The sequence below is a fragment of the Neopsephotus bourkii genome, unplaced genomic scaffold (genome assembly GCF_033783945.1).
Source record: "Neopsephotus bourkii isolate Nb327-2 ecotype Australia unplaced genomic scaffold, CSIRO-AGI_Nbou_v1 NB_1765, whole genome shotgun sequence".
NCBI classification, from domain to species: domain Eukaryota; kingdom Metazoa; phylum Chordata; class Aves; order Psittaciformes; family Psittacidae; genus Neopsephotus; species Neopsephotus bourkii.
Window position 1 is genome coordinate 9,425,309 of NW_026902239.1, and position 20,703 is coordinate 9,446,011.

The window sequence follows — 20,703 nt, forward strand, 5'->3', positions numbered from 1 at the left end:
GGAGGGCTCTCACGGGCTCCCGAAGGGTAGCGGGCACTTCAAGGTACGGGAAACAAGCGCGGCGATAATCCAGGCTGGAAAAGACTCGGAGGAAGTTTAGCGGCTCGGTTACCGGATCTGTAGCAGGCGGGTTTTAGTTTGCTTTTGTCTGGGATTCCCCCTCTCCTAGTTCGTCTGTCTTGTGTTTTCCAGTTCCGGCTTCCTGACAATATACATTCGGAGTGGTACGATCTCCGCGGAAATGTAGTTTTTCACCTTAGGTGACTGTGCCCCTCTGCCTGTCCCTCTTTTCCGTCCGCTTTCCCACGTTCCTGGGAACGCTTTTCTTCAGCTCCTGCTGCCAGAATGTTGCCCGGGAGGGGCCGGGGGCGCTCGGCGAGCTGCGGCCACGAAATCGGCCTGGACATCGCCGGTTTTTCCGGCTCCTCGGGGGACATATGGGGTCAGGGATAGGCTTGCAGCCGGGCGGGAAGGCGGCCCCTGTGGTACCGTTCGGCACGGGCAGTCCCCCCGGCGGGGCACCTGCTGGGGAGAGACGCGGGAAGCAATTACCGGGGTCACCGCAAAACGATCAAGTGGCGAGGCGTCTCGCCGTCGGCGCGGCATGGCCCCGCGACCCTCATCGTGGCGCCGGGGCCGCCCTGCTCTCGCCTCTCTCGGTGTCCGGGCGGCGACAGCACGATGCTGCGCCGGCCCGAAGCGGGGGTGAACGACGGGTCAGGATCGTGGAGAGAAGGCTCCGGCTGCTGTTTTGGGCAGGCTGCAAGCTCTGTCGGCCCTGCCTGGGGAAGCGAGCACCTTCCGAGTGCGGCTCCGTTCCGTAGTGCCGGGGCTGCTTCTTCCCCAGCTGCCTGCTGTTTAGCGACTGTGCTGCGGGTAGCTCGGTTTTCCACTCCGTTAAATTCTGCCGAAGTTACAGGTGGTTTAGCTCCTTTAGTGGTGTGCGTGCGAGAAAGGGCCGCGGCGAAAGAGAAACCAGCAGCAGCTTCTTTTTTTTTTTTCCTCCCATACCCTCCATCTAATGCAATTATATTTGGTGGCACGTCGGGTGTTTCCCCTTTCATGTGGATGTTGCTACTATGTAAAGGAACAGGGAGATTTCATGCCTCATTGCCCTCCCGGGAGATGCCTTTCACACCCGTATTTGAGGAGCTCTGCGGCTGCTTGAACACCACAGAAGCAGCACCCGCGGGAGAGGCAAAAGCAGTCCCTGGGAACTTGGGACTTGTATTCCCCGCAGTGGGCGCTTTGATGGGATCTGTCATAATTAATAATAGTAATTAATAAAATATTCCCCCCAAAGTATCGGGATCTTTGAGGAGAAGTGTAATAGCAGGAGCAGTCTCCGGCGCCCGGCTGCGATTAGGCGCACAAGCGCTTTAGAAACCTGGGAGCAGAGTCGGCAGATTTACTGCTGGGCGCGGGGGATTCTAGATGCAATAAATAAATAAAAAATAGCAAAACTTCAAACTTCTCTCTGTTCTCTGCGCTGTAACGACACGAGGGGAGCACCGAGAGACGGGCCCTCTCCTGGTACCTTCGGGCCGGGGCTCCCCGGGACCAGCAGCCCCGGATCAGAGATCGCAGAGATTTGGTAGGTGCGAGTTAAAGCCCGTGTCCCCTCGCCCTGGCTGCTGCGGCTCCGGGCGCGCCTGCGGGCGCTGCCGAAACGGGGCCATGGACTCGGGAGGCGGAGGCTGGATCCCGCTATGCCACGCCAATCACCCCAGAATATCGGTGCGTTTCCGAGCCGTCTCGGAGTTTTGCACAGAAATCTTCAATGTCACGCGTCGCTGCCACTGGATTTGTACTTTCTGCTCACTCGGGCAATAGTTCCTGCTGCCTTATGATAATTTTTTTTCCCCTAGGGCACAAGTCTCCCGCGCTGTTCTCCGGAAATCTGAGCTACCCTGTGTTTACCTCCCCGAGCAGAGCTTATGTCAGCGTTGTTTGTCGCGGAACCGGCTACCAAATCCTCCTGGCAGCCTTACCGAAGTCCCTCCTCCGGGAAGCTGCTTATATTAGCAGGCAATTACAGTTTCATCTTACCATTATTAATTATTATTTTATTACTATGGCTATTATTATTATTTCATTTATTAGATCTACTTGCTCTTTGGGGGAAGAATTACGGACTTCCCCAGGGCGCAGCCAGGTCCCGGACTCGCCCGCTGCGGCAGGCAGGGACTCTGTAGACTCTCCACGGCCCCCACGGGCAGGGAGCTGGCAGTACCGCCAGCCGCGGGCAGGGCCCGGACTGCGGCGGGCCGCCTGCACTCGGGGACCCACCCCCGCGCGCGGGGCGAAGCTTTTTGCTTTGCTTAGGTCCCGGGTGGAAGTGTTTACCACGACTCAAGTGTCTCTTTCTCCAGTGGTCCGCGAAGCACTTGCTGCAGTGAGGATTACCGGTTCTACTAGCAGCAAGCAGCGTTGACACGCATGCATTTGAAGCCCAGAGAGATGCATCTTTCCCCGTCCCCCACTGCTTTTCCCTCCGAAGAGAATAAGCCATCCTATCCCGCCGTGCCCCGCCGACGCTCCCTACCTCCCGCCTGGAAGCCGGGGGAGCTGGGGCAGCCCCCCTTCTCCAACCTTGCTCCCGGCAACCCCCTGAACAGCTTTGCCCCGGGAGAGGCATCCCGGGCCAGCGCGCAGCGGCTTCCTGGCTCCGCAGACCCCTTGTCCCGCCGCCGCGGCCGGCCGGGGGGTACGGGAGGGGTCAGGCCGCTGGGGCCGGTGCTTCCCCGCTGTCCCCCCCCGAGCGGCTGAACGCTGGGGGCGTTTCGAGAACTGGCTTTCGGAAAAAAGGAGAGAGGGACCTTTCTCGCTACGTCTACAGAGCCGGCTCGTCGTCCCCCCTCCCACCTTCCCGCTCTCTAAAACGAGGTTTCTATTTCTATAGGATTTCAGGGTCGCCCCTTTTACCTAGCTGAGAGACGTTTAAGATTAAATAGTTTTAAAGAACATTTTAAAATTGAGCGTGGCCTTCTGAAGGAGCTCTGGTTTTACCCAGCAGCTCTCTTCAAGGGGACTCAAGATTGACCTGAGTTTCTTTACAAGACACGGAAGGCACACAGTGTTTTAGTTTTAGAGATGTTTTCCTTTATACTTCACCCTCTCCCTCTTAATAAACGTTTGCATCTCATTTCCTTCATCCAGTAAGCAGCCTCGTAGTCTAACTGTTCTGTTACTTTTCAGTTTCTCCTATTGGGAAGCTCTAAGAACAGTAGAGAAAGACGAGCCGCATTCATGGACTGTGGACAACAATGCTGTATTTTTTTTCTGGATGAACGCTGCACTACCAGGAAGATCTGTGAAAAGAAAGCAAACCTCTTCTTGATTCTTATCTCTGATGTAACTAAAAGGTTAAGATGATTTCTGGCTAAATTCATACAGACGCAGGATTGACAGACTGAATTAAAAACAGAGAACTGAAGAAGTCATGTTATGAAGCTGAAGGAAATAATGCTCAAGAGGCGGAGAGACCTTAAAACGTGTGTTTTTTTTCTAGACAGTGGCTGCAAACGGGTGGAAATAGATGTGTGGCATTTCACTTTTTTTTTTTTTTTACATCGTATTTGACTATTAGCTGGGGTGTAGGACTCTTGTCAATGGGTCAAGCAGGGACCAGTCCATTGGTGGTTGCCGTGATATTACAGTAATTGCATAGGTACTGGTATAATTGTGCTGCCCTGAGGTGGATGTTACCATTCCACAAGATCACTACAATTTACTTCAGTTTTGGGAAGTATGAAAATTGCACAGAGACTTGCTGTAAGAAACTACAATTTCAAGCTGAGTATGATTAAAAAAAAAAAAAAAAAAAAGTAGGAAGGAAGAAAGATGCACTGTGTATTTATAGATCTTTCTCACAGTAGCATCTTTCAATGTTTATCATTGAGTTACACCTCTGCAAATCTGATCATGGTGGAGTAGTGAAGCTGACTATGAGGTTTTCAGGCTGACCACTGAACGCACAGCTCTGTGTTCTCTGTGATGTGTCACACTACTTCTCTGCTTTCAGTGCCTACAGAGGTCAATGAACGCACTCTCTTGGGTCGAGTGCTTCCTCCTGGCCCCTAGTCAATAGGTGCTGCATGTTTGTCCTGTCCTCCCATTCAATGCATGAAATGCTCTCTCTGAGAGCTGTCACTACACGGTAGGTGACAGGGAAAGGCAGGAATACCTCCTCTGACTCCCACAGAACTGTGCCGTCCGGTGATAAGGAGGATGGTTGAGCAGCATGGACGGGCTGCTGGAATTGTTGATCCTTAACTCCTTGCACCTTGGCACACTTCCTATGTGAGCTCAGGCCCTCAGGACAATTAATTAAAGTAACAAAAGGTGTAAATTAAAAGTGCCTGTGAACTGTATTGAACCTCAATTTACATGCTCTTATTCACAACAGAATCGGCTGCAATTTGATTTAAATTAATTCCCTTTCAGAATAAAATAACACTGAGTAGAATAAAAGCAACTTTAGTTCTGAATGGATGTCTACATAGAATTGTTTGTGGTTTAACTAATCCACTTAAAAAATTAAGCCTATTAATTTCCTGGACATTTCTATCTAGTCTAGCTTGCTTTGTCTATTTTAGTTGCCTATCAGTAAAATGTAAATGGTAATTGCCTACTAACTGTTTAAAGTAATTGCATTGAAGGATCTTAGTAACTGCGGCGTCTTGCTTGCTATTGAGTGTATGTGTTCAGCAAAAATCAGGTCTTGATTTTCTACACATGTGCAAAGTTCTTGCTTCGTAGTATTTTACAAGGAGTATACCCAGTTCTAGATACCCACAGGAGACACACAGCAGTGGAGAATTAAGGCCTCGTCGTGCATTTTAAACTTTCACTGAACATCTCCTTGGCTTTGGCTCTATTTTCTTCAAAGACTATGGGCCAAGATTTAAGAGCTCTTTAACTTCAGTTATGTTAATGAGCAGCTTCATCGGTGTTAATGGAACTAGGGCACTTTATTAATGGTAATCAGGCCACTTAATTACCTCACAAAAATATACATGTTTTTCTCCACAACACAAATTAATATTTTAGAAGTTGTTCTATTAAAATCCATACAGCTATTGCAAGAATAAAATTAACCTATTATAATGAAAATAGAGTACTTACTTGTAGAAATGAACACGTAAGCGTGGCTTTCTCATTTAGACTCATTTCTGTTTAAATTTTCACAGTGATGAAGCATGGCTTGACTCATTAATGGCTACGTTAAGGCTGCATAAACATATCCTGTTTCGAAAAGGGAGAACTTGATTTTTTAAGTCCAAATTTGGTGGGTTTTGGACTAAAGGAATTCTGACTTTTTTAGTTCCTTCCTAGTCCACTTCAGTATTTTTCTCTCTTGAATGTTTTCACTCCAAATGGGACTCCTTTTGTGCTTTTCATTTGCCTGAAGAATTATAATTGAGTTTTGTTATTGGTTGTTCTTTTAAAATAAAAACCAAGATGCTTCTCAGAGAGTTAGAAAGGAACCAGTTTTCAGGGACTGCTAAGGAAACAGCAGTGACATTAGCTCAGTTTTCTTTACAAGAGAAAATGGCCTATCATCTTCAGGCTTTAAACCTAGCTGTTAATAATAAAGCATATCACCTAATTGTCTAAAAATACTCCTGTACATAGACTATGCATACAACAAAAATAAGCAACCCCAGATATTCTGTCTAGATCCATGGTACTTTAATGAACTTCCTCAATAGCAGTAGTCATTGTTGGCACCTGGAAGTGAAGGTGAAACTACAGATCCCATAAAGAAGGTAAGTAAAAGGACCCTCTAAACATCTGCTTTTCAGTAGAAGATATAATCTCTGGGAAAAAAAAAAAATGAAAACTTTTTCCAAATCTCTGCAATAAACTATGTAGGGTCAAAATGAAAACTCAACTGGTAAAACTTGCACCCAAATTAAGCAGGCATAAATCCAGACAAGAGCCAGAGTGTTCTGCCACAGAATAATTTGCATCAGGATCTTAAACCAAAGACAGAAACTGGTTTTCACCAAACTGAAAGCTTTAAAGACTGCCACAAATGTGTGTCCATGCAGAGAACTGTTACTGTAAATTGCAGAAAGTTCCCTCTTGTCAATCACTCTCATTTTCCAAGGGAGAGAAACTGTTTCTGTCTTGGTTGTCCTGAGTCTTGTGTCCTACAGCTGCCAGTGCTTAAGCAAGTATTTTTGTGATTCTTTAGTTAATATTGCATTTGATCCTGCTGAGCTTAATCAGGAAAACCTGTGTTGAATGAATATGACTTTTGCTTCAAGAAAGGAATTGAAGAGCTCTCTGTAGGAGTTAGGCCTAATTCCAGTTTTCTTCCAACTTCTAAAAGGAAAGGGTACTGTCAAGGTATTTTTGATTTATGGTGATAAACATTTTTCTGTCTTTTGAAATGTCATATTTCTTTGGTAGGTATTTTAGTTTAACATCTTTCTGGTTAATTTTATTCTGTGTACCTTTTTTCATTTATACACAACTGAAAAAAAAAAAGTCATATTACAGCAAAAAGATCAGATTTTCTCTGAGAAAAAACCTCTGAAGCTCTTGAGGACATGTCAGACTAATTGTCAGTGACTTGAAAAGTGTTCACTGTTCTTTGTGCTGCAAGAGATGAAAAACTCTGCGCAGACTGAAGGCTTTCCAAAATGCTAAATGCTTTCTTTTGCTTGGTAAGTTGTTTTCTTGTGTTTTATATTACTGTGAGAGAGTGGTTCGCTTTTGGTGCTTGCCTGTTTTGTGTAGCCGTTGGTGCTTACATTTGTAAGGAGCAGAAGTTTCATTTTAGGACCCATGCTATTTCTGCTTTGGATTCCATCGCAGGATGTGAGGTGGCCAGCATCACTTCTCAAGCCTGTGACCCTTCTGGAGCTGCAGCAACTGCATGTTCCCCTGCCAAAACACCATGAGATCCCTGGGTGTTATCCTCCTGGTGTTGAGAATAAAACAAATGCTGTTATTTTATGTTTCTTCCCCTCAGACCCCACTTTAGTTGCTGTAGCATTGTTTTTGACCATGGAATGTTTAGGGTTTTTTTTCAACTGAAGATTTTAGCTTCATTTTCTCAGCCAAATTTCAGGTCTCTGAAACTATCTCTTCTTTCAGGCCATCACTCCTGCTTGGGAAGCTGCCCTCCCTGGCCTTCTTCAAGCTGTGCTCCTTAGCTTCTTTTCCTGCTTTTGATTGTCTTTTTGTTTTCAACTGCCCTTCATGAGACATGCTCAGGTCTCAACTTTTTCTCCCTGTTTGCCAACTCCACCTCTAGAACCAGCCTAACGATGTTCATGTGGACCACAGCTCACAGAAATCAGTTTCTAGCAGTGACTTATGGCCAGTCACAGGATTGGCTCTTAATATGGTGGGGTTTTTGTCAGGCTCTCGCTCTTCATATAATCATAGAATAGTTAGGGTTGGAAAGGACCTTAAGATCATCTACTTCCAACCCCCCTGCCATGGGCAGGGACACCTCACACAAAACCATCTCACCCAAGGCTTTGTCCAACCTGGCCTTGAACACTGCCAGGGATGGAACATTCACAACCTCCCTGGGCAACCCATTCCAGTGCTTCACCACCCTAAGAGGTAAGAATTTCCTCCTTATATCCAATTTAAACTTCTCCTGTTTAAGTTTTAACCTGTTACCCCTTGTCCTGTCACTACAGTCCCTGATGAAGAGTCCATCCCCAGCATCCCTGTAGGCTCCCTTCAGATACTGGAAGGCTGCTATGAGGTCTCCATGCAGCCTTCTCTTCTTATGTCCCTCTTCCATCTTTGGTTGTTACATAGCCAGTGTGGAATTTTCTTCCTAAAGTTCTCATCTCTGCTTCCTTGCACAAGATTGAGGGCATCAGTTGGTGAGAAAGGCTTATAATGCTGGTACTTTGTCTGCCCTCTTGATTGCTTTGATGTGAAGATTGTCTTCAAGCACAGCTATCAGGTCTTTTTACAAAAGCAGAAAATAATCTTTTCTGCTAGATAGACTAAACTTTGTTCAGGCTTCTGACTGATTTCGCAAGCACATCTCTCTCTGCTTCTGGGGTGTTAGAAAAGCTGTTCAGTTCACCCTTCTAGAGAATGGCTCTGGCCATATCGCTCCTGTCGTTTCCTCTGGCTCACTCATTCCTATTCTGCCTTAAATAACCTGCCTTCACCAACTTGGACTTTCCCCAACCTTCCCTCACCCCTGGCTTTTCTCTTTACGATATTCTCTCCTCCCTCCTTCTACTAGTCCAGTCAGGTAACTCTTACTTGCCTTCCTTGTTCTTGTGCATGCAGAGTCACCAAAATTTTTTGGTGGATTTTCTCACCAAAATATTTTGGTGGATTTTCCAGACATGCTCAGGGTTAGCGGTGGTTCCACGGGGCTCCCAAGCATGAGGGCTCTGACAGTTGTCTGTGACATCTGCTCAGACTCTCCATACTGATTTTACAGGCTCAGCAGATGCTCCCCGTTGCAGACTAGTTCCAGTATTTACAAGTTACATTAGACTAGTAGTGTTATTGTATCTCCTTTATATTGTTTCTGGGCATAAGCACTGTAAACCATGGGTGCCCTCAGAGCTACTAGATATGTCCATGTCCCTAAGATACCAAAATGTTCCACTCAGCCTTGGTGCGCTTGTGGTCTGGGAGCCGCACACTGAGGTTCTTTGGTGCACATGACTTATTTTGTGAGGTGACATGTCAGAGCAGCGGCACTTGGATGCTATCACCCATCCACCTCTGTGGGAGACTTGGTTTCCCACAATCAGTGGGATTTTTCTTCCCTGATAGGGGAACTCCAGGCCAGAGTTGCATCCTGCTGGCTCTGTCAAGGAGGAGGGAGGCGAGAGGGATGAACTCCAGAAACCTCCCTGCTGCTGCCCTTCCTCAGCTGCAAGGGGGTCCAGGTGGGTACATGGGGCTGGGGAGCGCGAAGGGAGGTAGAACATTTCCTGAGGCAGAACTTGTGCTGAGGAAATGTGCTGGGCAAACTTTCCTGCTCTGAGAGTGTGTCTGACAGTAAGGACAACAAGGGAAAATCATAGCGGGAGAGGGGATTGTCCTACAGAGCAAGTGTCCTGATGCAGGCATTTGCCAGGTACCTTCCCATGCAATGGGTACATGTCACTCATATGCTCTGCTTCCAAAGCCAGGTAATCTGCAGGGCTTAGGGGCTTAGGGTACAGTTTCTTCCAGAGCTTTTCGTATGGTTTCACAAAGGTCAGAGTCCTTGCGCTCAATGAGTCCATGGGCTCACCTGAAGTCCCTCACTTACATTATTAATGAACCACCATTTCATTTGTTCCATTCAGCAAAACATAAATTAGAGCAAGTAATATGTATTTAGGACTACTCTTAAAGCAGTTTCTCCAGGAACATTTGCTTTCTGCTTACTGAAGTTCTCTCAGATAAAACCACTGATACAAAGAGAGAAAGCTCACAGACCAGATGCAAAAAGGACATGTCAGCAATGCCTCATGAGCTAGAGGGAAATGTCTGAGGGAATTGTTTTTTGGTCCATTGATTTCTTCTGTATTGATCTCTATCTCTATAACAGGAATCAAGCAGACTACTGGAGTGATGTTAAAGAGAGCATGTAAAGTTATTTAAAATTTAGAAGACCTGGCAATAGCAGTGAGGACACAGACATGACAGAAAGCAACCTGGAGAGCTCAGAAAACACAACCCAAGGTGCAAGGTGAATGACCGGGAGTGCATTCCAGCATGGAGTGGCACAGAGTGTTTATAATATAACAAGTTTATAAAGTGGCTGAGCTGGTCAAAAAGCTGTGCAATTGTGGGGCAGACTCACACAGGTACCAAGGGAGTAAATCCTCATGGTACAGTGAGTTGCTGTCAGTGACAGAAGCAGGCCATTTATCCATCTCTGAAAGTTTGGGATGCCTTCCACTGAGTGTTTAATGCTGTTCTTGCCTTCTCGTTCAAGTTAAATCTTTTTGGTCTAGAACATGGCTTGTACAGGGACCAGAATAAAAATGAGAAATACTTAGAGAGGATGATACCTCTGTGTAGGAAGAGAACAGAATTCCATTGCTAGGGCCAGAAGTAGTACAAAGTGCATATATCCACGCACTTTGTTCATACACCTACTTCTAACCCTCCCGTTCTCTGTGGACACAGACAGCATTTGCTTTCACATCACCACCCCTTTCCTTTTTCATGTGTGCCTGTGCAGGTACAGACTCTTTAGTGAGGGAGAACGTAAGCCCTTCAAAAACAGTGGAAGAACCTGTTGAATTGATTTTCAGTGTAGCCAGTTTTGCAGCGTTGGGTTGGCTGGACTTTTAATGTTTTGCTGGGGTTCCATGGTTGCTGGCAAAATGCCTAGGGCAGTGTTTCACAGAGTCATCTAAGGGAGAAAAGAAAACATCCTAATAGAACACATTCCAGGAGATGACTAACTTTTAAAAATACTTTCTGATATTTGCTCATATAACTCTACATCACACACAGAATTTTAACAGATGAGAAAATGCACCACTGACATATTTTTTTCCTACATCAGTAGGTATCTTATGCAGTAAAGACATGTTCAGATACCTCTTGTGAGATATATTACAACACTAAGATCACAAGGGAGAGATGAACACTTGTTTTGAAATACGGTGTAACTGATCTGCTGCTGTTTTATACTTTAGTAGGTTTGAGTAGTCCACACAATGCCTTATAGAGAGACCTCTGATGTTTTAGTAATAGGAACTTTTCTCCTGATTTCTATATAAGCACTATTGCATAGCCGAGTTATTAATCACTTCATTTACTATGAATTAGCTAAATTAATAGCTGGTGCTTAAAAATCTGTATCTCGTTAATATACAGTAAGTCAGCTTTTGAGTACGGGAGCAATTCATGTTGAAATATTTCCCTTGTATTTTTAACAGATTGAGTGCTCTTCCTAGACTCAGAATACCCAGACTTAGTGGCTCCCACATAAAAAAAAATATAAAATTGTTCAAATGGCAAAGCTGCAAAACTCCAGTTCAAAGGGTGAAAGTTTTGCAAAGTGTTCCAGTAATAATAAATGTAAATTTTGCTATGACCACTTGGTGTCATCTAGTCAGAGCTAGTTAGTTAGCTTCTTGTTTTAGACTTGGTGTTGGTGTTTAAAAAAGTCACATTTAATCTTGATTATCTGAGAACTGGGGGACCAATGCTAGCTCTTATTTTCCCCAGGTGAGCTCCTCAGAGACAGCATTGCCAGGTCACCAGAAGGCCACCAGCCTTAACGACTGTATTCAGTCTCAGGAAAGTTGCTTATGGAGCACACCTAGGAGTGTGGCTAAGACTTTTTGCCCTGATTGCAAAGGAGAGCAGACAACGTGAGCGCATCCTGCTGCTATGCCTGAGATCAAGTGCAAGGGTCTGGTGTCCATCAGACAGCACTATTAGGTGGCACAGGTGGAGCCTGCAGGAGCTCCCATGCAAATCCAGTGTCAGCCCAGGACAGCTCTTCTCTCACTCGGCAGCATGAGCCCTCCACCTCTTTGCCAGTCTGCTAGCGAGAGAAAAATACTCAGCCCTTGAATGAGACAAACAACTCCAGGTCTCTGGGGGAAAGCACATTTTTCTAGAATTCCTTGTGAGGTGAAACACTGGGAATATTCTTTTTTTTTTTCTTCTTTGTGAAGAGCCTTTTTTGGGTGACCCTGCAGTGAGTTACACCCAGCAAATGGATAATTGCTTGGAACTTGGAATCGAGGCTTGGAAAATATTTTTGTGTTTAAATCTGTACCTAATCAAATATCTACTCACTCTGTGAGGAGCAAGAACATGGAGCAGAGAAGGGGAATATTTCACATCAGCAGAAATGAAATGCAATGATTTGGTTTGGTTTCTTTGCTACCACTTAAATTCAGTTTACCAGGAGATGGATTTAGAGAGAGGATGCTTTTGAAAGGGTTTTAATTGTTACATATGTCAGAGTTGGCTGGGTTTTACATATTTATGGCAATTGTTTTTGCTGCTGACAGACTAAAGAATCCGATTGTGTCTGGTGCTGCTTACCACAAAAAGTGTAATATAGATAGTGTAGAGGAACTTGAAAAAATAGAGGTAGAATTAAGTGCAATTACTTAAATGCAATAAATGAGTAGCTGATTACGTACCAGAAAGAAAACTGTCACACCTTGTCAGCACTGTGACAACCCAGTTATTCAAAGATCAGAGCATGGTAGATTGATGTTGACAAACTGGAGGGAAATCACATAAAGCAACTCAAACCACTTTTGGACTTTAAGGACTGGTTTATGGGAAAGATGAAAACAGCTTGATAAAGCCTGTCTGTCTAGGTACTTGCATAACAATAATGAATGTGATATATTATGCTGAGTGTTGAAGGGCTTGGTGGAAGCTGAGGGATCCAGTAACCACTTACAAAGTTGTAGGCTGTAAACATGAAGAAAGGAAAGAAGTGGGTAAGGATTACTGAAGGAGCACAAGTGCTAAGATGAAAAGGGGGAAAGCTCATGCCAAACACTAGGAAATATTACCTCCTGTGAGAACTGTTAGGCTGTGGTCAGAAGTTATACAAAACCTCTCAGCTGAGTCATTTAAACTGAATTGTAAAAAACACTAGAAAATATGCTGTATTGGCACAAGGCGAGCCTAAATCAGGAACAACCAGCCTACTCCCTGGTTTCCTTTTTCCCAAGGGGCCTGTACTGCTAGGATGGTAGATACTGACTTAGCAAGAACAGGGATGGCTGGAGGCAAAGAGGGAAAATTCAGTACGTGAGTTTTGTGCATCGTGGGGGCTTGGCGTGGCTGCTCTTAGCAGATGCAGTAGCCCCACGGACACGGCAAGTTGCACTGACAGGCAGGGCACAAACATGCCCTGTCCTGCAATAAGCTATTGTATCAGCTCAGATCTAATCTTCCCTGTACTGCTGATCAAAGAGGTCTGTGAGGACATTATGCTAGAAGACGTAATGGGGCAAGGTGGGGGATCTGCAACAGCTGCTCCTGTTGCATCTACGTGCATGGGTGGTTGTGCGTGTGAAAGGGGATCAAGGCAGGAGGCTTGCAAAGATATTTCACCTTGCAGTGCTGATGTGTTTTCACCTCTTTCTCTTACCACCACAGATTTCCCACATTTTTAGTTCAGAAGAAAAACAGTTGAACCTGAACATTTTATATTTCCTTCCTTTCTTGTATCGATAAGGTAGGAGTTACAGGGATCTGGGGGGAAGCTCTGCAGCAACTGAAAACAGTCTGGAAAAAAAGAAGAATTGCTCTCTTGGGAGCCTCAGAAGAAAGCTGCAAAGTGACAAAAAATTGTTCTCTGCTGCATGGAAAATGTTGGGTCTTACTTACTCATCCTGCTGAGGCCACCATGGAGGCTTGGTGGTGTGCAGCTGCACTCATCATGCATATCCAGCTAGTGTTATTTCCTTCTCCAGGAGATGTCTTCCCATGGCTTTATCCCATCATGGCCAGCACCGTATTCACCCATCCAATATCTACACCCGTTTTTAACATGAATCTAAACCAGTCTTTAACATAAATATTGTCTTTCTTCTGAGGGAAAGCTTATGATTTTATAAAGTCTCATTTCTCAGTCCCTGTTTGTTGGAGAGTCTTATTTTTAATTTCATTTGCAAAGGCCATGTCAGAGTATGCTGTGAAGGTGATTGATAAGCAGGAGTGCTTATTTCCCTATAATACCTGTAACTCGATCATAGCAAAATTATCCCAAAGACACAAAGAATTAAGTACCACGTGGACTTTAATGTGATTTATATTCACAATACTCCTCCAAGCTGCAGAAATGTTTTATCTGGTGAAAAATATTATTTGTCTTATGCAGGTGGGTATGGGATGGGCCGAGGAAGAGATTCACAGGATAGCGAAGTTTTAACTCTCCCCATTGGCTGGCAAAGCCCATGTCTTTGAGTTGGTCTCCTGATGATGTGCAGGGATGTCATGCAGAGAATGAAGTCCCTCTGAGCATCACTCACACTCTGGGATGTGTAGTGGCATGTGTAGTAGACATAAATGACATTTACATGTTGCTTAGCATGCTTTCAGGACACACTATGGGTATGTCCAAGCCCCAGGCCTTTCTGGATCTGCAGGGCTGCTGTAGGACACAGCCTGAATGTAGAACACCAAAGCAACCCATGCTCAAGGTTCTCAGCAACACAGCCAGCCTGATCTGAGGTGAGTGGTGAAGAGACTGGACTTGCCCTAAGAGAAGGGAGAGAAGGAAAGAGAAAATCTGAGGCAGAGAGCTGTGGGAGAGCCCAGCCTGCTGCTCCTGCTCATGTGTGCACGCCTGGTGAAAGAAGGAGGGAGGATCCCACCAGCAGGAGGTGGTCATGCAAGGTCAAGCAGCATGCTGAGTTTTGCAGGCCTGTGCCACCAGCAGAGCAGACCACAGGGCTGCTACCCTCAGCAGGCCATGGCCCTCCTCGGCTGCCTACGCCCAGGCCTAGAGCTGTGCTAGAGCCAGTCCTTTGAAAAACAGCCAGGCTTACCTCTTGCTCTCAAAATCTACTTAGAGATGCAGTGCTTGTTCCTTCCATGGCTCAAAACTGATGGATGTTGGAGTGGGTATTTGCATTTGCTTCTGTTGAAGTCATGGCCTTTTGGGATGATCACAGGAAAAAAGGAATGAGTGGACCTCCTCTTTGCATGGACAGTACTCTGAACAAGACCCACTGCCAGCCTCCCGACAGCCTGGCATGGAGGAGAGAAATTTCATGGATTAGTGACACATGGCCTTGTGCCCAGCCAGCACAACCATTCTTCTTTAAGTATTTAGTCAGTAATACTAATAACTCTTAATTATGGTACATAGTACTTTTCAAGTATTTGGATTTTTGGACATTTTGACCTAGGGATCTTTTTTTCTTATGATGTATTACAGCAGGAGAAGCCAGACACAATGGGAGTCTCTTTGCTTATGAGAGTTGTGTGAGTTGCAAGATGACAGAATGCTCTGCAGAAGGTGTCCTCTATCAGAGCCTTTGGTCTCCATACCTGAGTGTGTTAAACTCTGGCTGATCTGCTAAGGTCCATCCCTTCTCTGTCTGTCAGACTTACAAGCTGGGTAGCAAAAAGTGGACGTGGCAACTTTCAGTCTTTAATAGGGTCTATGATCTGTTTATTTGGTGATGTATTTTTAGCAGAATATGATAGGTATCATTTTCTGGGAGAGAAATGCAGTAAAAACTCCACTGAATAAATACAAGTTTTTGTTTTCAACACTCTCCTCCTGGACTCCCACTGTCAAGTGACTGCAAAATTCAAAGAGATTATTTTGGTGGTTCAAAAAATCTGTCATACAGATCTGAGTTTTTTTCCTTGTATTTGTCAATGTGTGACTAAGCCCAAGTATTACAGGAAACATGGAAATATTTGGGCTTTAAAGAATGGCTGTGGAAAAAACCTCCTACTGATTAACAACTGCTGTTCAATAAAATAATTTTCGCATGTCCAAACTGCTGATTGTTCCAGTGAGGGTTAGGTTCTGACCAGAAGGGATCCCACCATGTCATCAGCCTGGGTGCGCTGAGAAGAGGCTTTTCTGCAGCCATTTCTTGCTTCAAAACAATGGAGAAAGAGAGATGCCCATCTTCACTCCTGCTGTGCAAGGATCTGTTTAGTACAGTCTCTTCGGGTGGCACCAAAACCATGCATGAAGGAGCTAGGAGAGGAGCTGGAGCATGCATCTTTGTTTCAGAGATGCAGCCCACTGGATGATTAGGAAGGCCCAGGTAGGATAGAAAACAAAAAGGTGTCTCATGCTTGTTGAAATGTTGAGGGTCAGTGTGGCTGTACTGGGAGCTAGCTGGAAGGAGAGCAGCATCACACAGGGACCCGTGTGATGCTCACCTGCAGCTTCTCTATCCTGAAATTCTCCCTCTGTGGCAGGGTCTCAGGCTGGCTGCTCTCATGTTGTCCATTGCAGGGCTGGCACTTGGGCTGTCCACCAAAGCCCACCAAAGCCCTGGCAGGCATATGACTGTTTTGTTTTAATTGTGCCAATTCAAACAATTCAAGTGCTCACATAGACACACACACACACACACACACAACTTCTTATTTTTATCTTTGTTACATTCTGTGCCTGTTTCTGCTGTGCTGTGAGGCTCGGGTCTAGTTGGGTTGTCTTGTGATGCACTGGCAGAGTGATAGTGGATGGTCTATTTCAGGTGATGTGCACAGTGCTACAGCTAAAGTGTTCACCTTGAACCAGGGCGTCATTCATGGCAGGTCCAACATTCCTAGCAAATATGTGTTCGCTCTGCCAGTTTCTCACTGGGTACAAGACACATCTTCAGCTCCATGCAGTTGTGTATTCTTAATTTAAAAGTAGCTGAAGGCAGCAAATTGATGTGACTGCTTTTTTTTGGTGTTTTTACAGGCAGACAGCAGATGCCAGGGAGGGTTGCTTACTGACATTAATCATTACCCTGTTGATAGCCCTGGGAAGGCTGCTTTAATTGACCAGAACTGAATCCAGTAATCATATCATGGAAAATATACATCACGTTTATTTCAGTAGCACATCTGAATTACAGTAATATGAGTTCATGGCAAAATTCTCAGTGACTACATTAGAAGCAGGAGCAGAGCCATTGTCTGCTAGCACAGATGTAACGAAGCTGTGCCCCACGGTCTGTTGTGCTTAGGCAGGACAGTGAGTCTATGTCCAAAAAGTCGTAAAATTACCCTGCAGGATCCTGCAGCCCAAACCCTATTCAGGAAAATAAAGAGAAGTCGATGCACGGCAGTTTTAGAATTGTGTTTTCTATTGTTTTTTTGAGTATAGCCCTTCAGTGGGAGGGATGGCCACAGTCCCTTCAAACAGCAGATGTGCTTTAATAAGAATACATAAAAGAGACCATCCAAAGAAACAATAATTACAGAAGCATCTCCTTTTACCCAATTATTTACAGAAAATGGTAGTTAAACAAACAGCTGAGAAATTAAAGCGAGAAAAAAAAAATGTCCTGAGATTTAGTTTGATCACTTTATGCCTGGGAAAAACAAAAATAAGTTAATTATCAAACAATATTAGTATATTGACTAATGTGTTAATGGATTCAATTTTTGTTACATAGCATCAACATGTTAAATGTTACACTGAAAAGAAACAAGGATGAATAGCTGGCCAATATAGTCAATTGAGTACAAAAGGCCTTACAGTGAGAGTTGTGCCGTTGTTTCAGATATTGAAGTAGTTTATTACTATAGGTTTTTAGATCAGTGCCGATGTATTTCTAGATAACACCCACTCCCTTAAACTTTGCTGTTTCTGGGAAAGGAGATATAGTATACTGAAAAGCAGAGTACACATAAGCAGTAAGATGTACAATGTACACATATGCATATACTGAAAAGTTAAGTAGCTTTTAGTTAGATAATTGCCTTCTTTCTTGCAGGAAACGTGTGTTTCAAATCACCAGGAATGATCTGTAATGGTTTCAAAGGGGAAATTGGTGATGACATTGGTGCGATGGATCAGAGCTGTCTGTCAGTTTCAGGGAGGTTCCAAGGGGAGGTAGAGCTGAGGTAGATACCAGAATTAGTTTATGTTCCTTTATATTGTAGTGGTTTAGCATTAAATTCTTTAAATATAGCTTACTTAGTAGGGAAGGTAGCCTCTTCATAGTAATAAGGAAATATCTAGATTGCTGTTTGTAGCTGCCTTGCCTTCAGGAGGAAATCTACCTGTGGGGTGCTTAAAAATTCAAAATTTCTAAAAAAATTTAATCTTTCTTTTAAGCTATTATAATAATGCAGAAAAACTAGACAATGCTCAGATTTAGCCTTTTTGTTTCATTTCTCCAGTAATAGATATATTGCAGTGTGTAAGACAAAATGATTCTCAGCTTAAAATGACTGCTGCCTATTATCCAGCCATATTCTACTTCAGATTTTGGAATCCATGCGAATTTTAATGGAGAATCTCAGTTTTCAAACATTCGTATTAGTCGGCGGAGAGAAAGTGGAACATTTTTAGTTATTCTCTAACCTGGTCTGCATGGGATCTCCTTAGAAAAACTTGCTATGTGTGGATCAGTCACATCCTTGAGTGACTGCTGCCTTAGGACCTCCCAGGCCAGGCTGAATGTGCTAGTCAATCATGTGATTTCCTTGTTCCAAGCTTTTCATAATGAAATCAGGAACACAGTGAAGTTGGAACCCACCTTGCCACAACTTGATCCTCATCTCTCTTCTCTGTACAGATCTGTACTTTAAAGCACTGGTGAGAAAATTCACATACCTGCTGCTTTCTCTGCATTCTAGAAATGACTGTGAGGTGAGTAACATGTCTCAAGAGGAAAAATTAAAAGGATTATGTTATCAAGACTGAATTTCATTTTGTTCTACTTCTAGAAGGGGTTGAATTACATTAGTGATGAATCCATGTTTGAATTTTTCCTGGCAGAGTTGACAATGTGTGAAGGACTTGGTAATGAAATGCTTGCCTAAGTGGCTGGGCTTCCAAATTTTCCTCTGTTAGTGCTCAATAAATGTGCAGACTGGTTAATATTCACCTTTTTCCATTCTGATGCTTGGCCCCAGCTGTTTTTCTGAGCCCCAAAACTTTGTTAGGAAAAAAAAAAAAAAAGACTCAAAAGAATGTGATGCTACTTTATGGAGGAGAAATCTTCTCTTTTTACCCTGGCATTAAACTCCTGAAGGTGAACAAAGAGGGAGACGTGTCTAGAAATGCACAAAGAAGCTGAGCTAATTAAGAGAGCTCCCACTGCCCCCCTTCATGAAAGCTGCTATGCTTTAAAACCCTGGAGATGGTTTCACTGTGAATTTGTGAGGTTAGGAATACAGCTGGGATGCTGAGACTGTGGGCTGGGTGGTATGTATAGAATGTGTTTGATCAGTTTCCCTGGTTGTATTAGAAAGAGATGGCATAAAACAAATGGGGTGGAAATAGGCAGAAAAGATGAGCAGCTCCCTCTGGGATAAGTTTGAACTGATTTAGATTGTGGGAAATATTTTTTTGTGTTGGGTGTACTTTTTCCTGGAGATTTCAGTAAGAACATTTTTTTTTCCTCTCTATGTTTATCAACGACATAAAAAACAGGTTTTGAGCCTTTACAAACATGAGGCTTAGACCCTGCAGTTCACTCCTGCAGATGTTAGCATGGCATGCTACAGCCCAGCATTCTGTATATTGACATGAGAATACCTTGCCAATCTCATCTTGCCCATGGCATTTTACACTATTAATATGACTATAGCTATCTATATATATACTTATACATATATATATATTATTACTTTACTTGCCTGAAGCGTCCTCACTGAGGGGGTACTTGAGCAATGATAGGTGTAGGTTAAATGTATGTAGTTGCAGCATGCTGGACAAGCAGAACCTGGGTGATGCAGGACATGGAACCTCTCTTTACAAGCCACTGTCATGGTTTAAATGAAACCAGGACAGCTCCTGAAAATGAATAATGAACCTTCACTGCATCCCATTAAATCCACCAAAATTTAGGCCACCCAGGAGATGACAACACATTGGTAAGGAGATTCTTATGGTACTCGGTCCTTTCAGTCCTATTAACAGGCAATAGCTCCTTCACTCATCCTTCAGTAAGAAGTATATGAAAAAATTCTTTACACCATCCTGAAATGCATCAGAATCCTTGTGTCTCCTTGTCCCTGGTTAGCCCAGCTCTAATCATCTGATTCCTGCACCAGCAAGGGGGGATTTCCTCACTTGACAGGACCATGGATAAACTTGGCATAAAGAGCATTAATAATAACAGATGTTGTAATGTTTTTCTATGTTTACAAGACCCCCGTGTGCTCCATGTATCATTTGAAATTATATTGAAATGATTGATTTTCATTTAATTAATACAAGATAAAACATTTGCAGAACAGCTCAGGGCTTTTGGAAGATGCAAATAAAGAGCTGTTAAGTCTGTCTGAGAGCTTGGTTTGGATGTGACTCCACCCATTAAAAACTTCTACTCAGTTAAATGCAAAACTATAAGTTTGTTTCAGTTTCCTTTCTGTGGTAAAGATGAGAGCTGCAAAGAGGTTCTACTGGGAAAGCAGTACTTGTTAAGGAAAACTAAAGCATCAGAATTAAAGGGAAAACAGTTTTAAAGTTTATTTGAAAACTATGCAGTAATTTATGACTGCCTGAGCTTTTCTTTCAATGTCTCTTCCCTCTGGCTTTTATTCAGCAAGCTGCTTAAGCCTATGGCTTGTTTAAAGCAGGCAGAAGATTAAAATCCTTGTTGAACTGGGGTAGGAACAGTTACATGTTAGTTCATCTCAGAATGATAAATATTTGCTCGTATAAGCTCTATGCAAAACTTAATCTTTAACCTCATGAAAACTCTGATATGAGCACAGGACTTGTATTCTTGCATAAGCCTCTCAAGAAGTTCTCCATGTACACATGGTGCATGAAGGGCACCTTTATTCAGAAGCAGCTATGGATCTGTAGATCTGTGATGATTCATTGAGCAATTTCTGGTGATCATGGAAACCTGGAATTTCCTGGGGCAGCAGCAGGAGTACTAACATATTTGGCAAAGGAAATGGATTAACCTAGTTTTTTTTCTGCCAACCAGGGGACATCACATTCTCCCTCAGCGTGGCAAGAAAGGGACTAGTAGTCAGCCTTTGAGTATAAGTTCCTTTCTGCTTTCTCACATGATAGCTTGTAGTACAGGAGTGATGGGACACTGGGGCAAGTCATAT